Source organism: Triticum dicoccoides, chromosome 6B, assembly GCF_002162155.2.
Source record: "Triticum dicoccoides isolate Atlit2015 ecotype Zavitan chromosome 6B, WEW_v2.0, whole genome shotgun sequence".
Classification (NCBI taxonomy): domain Eukaryota; kingdom Viridiplantae; phylum Streptophyta; class Magnoliopsida; order Poales; family Poaceae; genus Triticum; species Triticum dicoccoides.
Window position 1 is genome coordinate 432760529 of NC_041391.1, and position 3800 is coordinate 432764328.

The following is a 3800-nucleotide window of genomic DNA, read 5'->3' on the forward strand; positions in this document are numbered from 1 at the left end:
TGGTCTTGTGGGGAGTAATGTAACCATCCTTCAACTGCTCCTTCTGATGAGAAGATAGACAGTGCTTCTTCATCCTGGCATAATCGGAACTAGTCACTTCACGTACTCCATATTCTTCTTCAGAGGAAGATGATCCTGTTGTGCAAAGACAAGAGGACTACTAAATGCTAGCATCCATGTTTGCTCGAAAAAAAGGAAATGAAATATTTAAAACAACACAGATGAAGCACTTCCCAAGGACAATACCACTTTTTCATGACAGTATCTAAACAGTAGCACAACAACAATAGAGATGACAAAGCTCAATCATATGGATGAAATCAGTGGGCGAGTACCAACCTTTGTCAGGAGGCTGATTGTGTAGAGCATACAGATGAAGCACTTCTCGGTAACCATCTATTGCTATCTACGGGGGTGGCCATGCTTACTATATACTCCTCGATTAGTTTAATGTTTCCAACATCTTCTTGTGCAGTTCCACTAAAATATATGGTATCTTCAAAGAAGATCCCTGTTTGCACAAGTAGAGATAATTATGTATGGCATCAAATCAGTGGCAAAAAAATTGCTCGTTCCAGCCATAGCAATAAATTAAGATGCAAAACTATATCATTACTTGTGTCATCACAGTTCCAGTGCTTCACTACAGCACCAGGAGTTGATTTTTGTTTTTCTTCCGCTTGTTCTTCCCCGTCATCACTTGGTTCAATAACAAACAAGCTTCGCCTTCAATGTAAGATTTGGCATGTCAATTAGGGAGCACAAGTATAGTACTAAACTTAATTTTCTGATGAAAGTGCCAAAATACAGGCCAGCAATTGTGAAATATCCTTATCTTACCTCAATGGGATATTACAGTGCACATACAGATTGGAAGTCTTGTCTCCATTTGTGCAGTTCATTAAAATCAAGCAACATTATCATACAAGTAGCACAACATATGAAAGCACACTGCAGAATCATGTGAAAGAAGGCTAGTACTGACCTCTCATGATGCGGAATTCAAACAACTCACAAGAAGAAGATCTGAACCAAATTCGCCTTAACAGATAGGAAGTAAGATATCCTCTTGTGCAGTTCATTAAAATCAAGCAACATTATCATACAAGTAGCACAACATATGAAAGCACACTGCAGAATCATGTGAAAGAAGGCTAGTACTGACCTCTCATGATGCGGAATTCAAACAACTCACAAGAAGAAGATCTGAACCAAATTCGCCTTAACAGATAGGAAGTAAGATATCCTCTTGTGCAGTTCCACTAAGATCAAGCAATCAAGCAACGTTGTCGGTGTGACATTTTGGTTGAACTGCACAAAACACTCTTAAAACAAAAGTGTTTTGTGCAGTGCAACAAAAGGTCACAATGGCAACAAGGTGAAGTAGATAACCCTGTTTACACAGAGGTGCAAAGGAAACAATTAGTGGTCAATAACGGTGGATGACACAGAAGCCAACAAAAAGAAGCATCTACCTTATCTAAATGGGAAAGAAAGCAAGACAGTAGCAATTCTCAAACGGTGGCATTGATTAATATTAACATAGAGATTATATTAACAATAACATCCGTTAAACATGTAATTTGCTTTTAACTGTGGCATTGCATCAATTTTCCAGCGGCATTATTAGAGGGTGTTTGTTTACAGGGACATTTTGGTGTAGGGACTAAAAAAACTCCGTGTCAGTCACATCTAAACCAAACAGGAGGGACTTTTCGTGACTAAAAGTGGGCATTTGGGACTAAAGAAAGAAGACCCCGAGGGAGTCTTTTTGGGACTTTTTCCAACAGTTGCCCCTGCCACGCATCGCACCTTGTTTCTATTAGTTCATTACTAGGGGTAACATGGTCTTTTATCATGTCATTTAATAACCTCTAGTCCATGTTTAGTCCCTAGAACCAAGCAGGTAGGGACTAGGGAGTTTTTAACCAAACAGGGCCATAGATTAACAACAACTAATGAGTTGCACGGGATAGTGGATGCACCAGCACCATGTGCATCTACCGATGTACTGTGGTCATGCACAGTTTGTTGCAAAAAAGAACAAACAACCAAGGAGCATATTTGTGTTGGTCCCAGTTTTGTTATCTTTAGACACCTTTCCCTATGTGAACGCAACAAATCTAGTCCTGCTCAAACTCTACAGCCTTGTCCCTTCCTTCCCTTTTTGAACTAGTACTTTCGCCCCTTCCTTTCCTCTTTGAACCACGTCCTAGATTTATGCGATACAACTTTCCCCACTACTTTCCCCCATTCCTTTCCTCTTTTAACCACGTCGTAGATTCATGCTATACAACTTTCCCCCTTCATTTCCTCTTTGAACCACATCCTAGATTCATGCTATATACAACTTTTCCCACTACTTTCCCCCACTCCTTTCCTCTTTGAACCACGTCCTAGATTCATGGTATACATGCAGCTAGAGCAATGCATGTGGAGTAAGTAAAATATACCTTAAGGTTCTTGGGGCGTGGTTCGGTGGGCGACGGGACAACGACGAAGAAGAAGGGTCGGAGGCCCTCCCGCGCCACCGTCGGGTGGAAAGTGAACAACATCGCTGGTAGTGGATTCCCTCCCTTGCCGACGGCGACATCGTTAAGCCTCCTTCCCTTCCCGGCAGACGGATCCTGCCGGCTCTTTGAGCAGTAGTGAGGGGAGAGAGAGGCCAACAAAGTCTTGTTTAGATCTGGAGAGGGCGAGAGAGTGTGAAGAGAGCAACTACAAGCGCTGAGGATCCAGCGGGAGAAGGCGAGAGAGTGTGAAGAGAGCAACTACAAGCGCTAAGGCTCCAGTGTGTATATATATACTGGAGAGAGAGTGTGAAGCGTGCAAACCCTAGAAAACATTTTGACCAGTCAAAGAATCCTCCTGGCAAAAATTATGCTCAAGTGTAGTTATCAAACCCGAGACCTCAAGTTTGATGAGCGAACAGGCTAACCAGCTACACAACCCTCCCGTTATGTTCAACGAGAGGAAAATAACCTTTTATACATTCCTGCATTCGTGTGACAGGCATGCCGTGTTTTGTGTGTGTGTGTGTGTGTGTGTGTGTGTGTGTGTGTGGGAGTCATTAGGATTTCAATCATAATCGTGTCATGTGGCTTTGGTGGTAAGACTATCCACAGTGGTGCAGAAATAATACAACCTTAGTCACCTTACCTCTCTCCATGTAGTATGTTGGGTCCCACCAGTCAGAGGGTGAAACAAACAAATTAATAAGAAAAATTAAAAGCGCCATCGGTGTATCTTACTACCTCACACATCTCTCTACTGCTCGGGAACACTGTCCAATTGATCCCTCTGTTCGCTCACGTACTATTTTAAGTGAATCCTTATTATAACATGCACACAAATTTTGGGCACTTGTATTCGACTTAAGTCAGTGTGCCACTGTATCTCGTATACTTACTACTCCCTCCGTCTAGGTGTAATAAGTCACGTTAGAAGGTGCAACGGGACCAAGGTGCGTGCGTGTGCATGTGTGTGTTTAACAACTTGTGTGTGTGTGTGTTAGAGAGTGCGACAGATCGACCTACTCCTACAGAGATATGGTGTGTAGTGTACGATTTTAGCCACGAGAGTCGGTGCATCCTCTCGTTTCCGGGCGTGTCCGGTAGGGACATGCAGATAGCTGCCACGCCCGCTCCTGACTAGCATGGCCCACCCAAAGCCCCTCCACCGCCCGCGCGCGCTTCCCGCCCAAAACGGTCAGCGCCGCTCCAAAGAATCGGTGCCGCATTCATGCCCAGGAAGAGCGGACGCGACCTCTCACTGGCGCAAGAGTGATGGTTGCTTCGTTC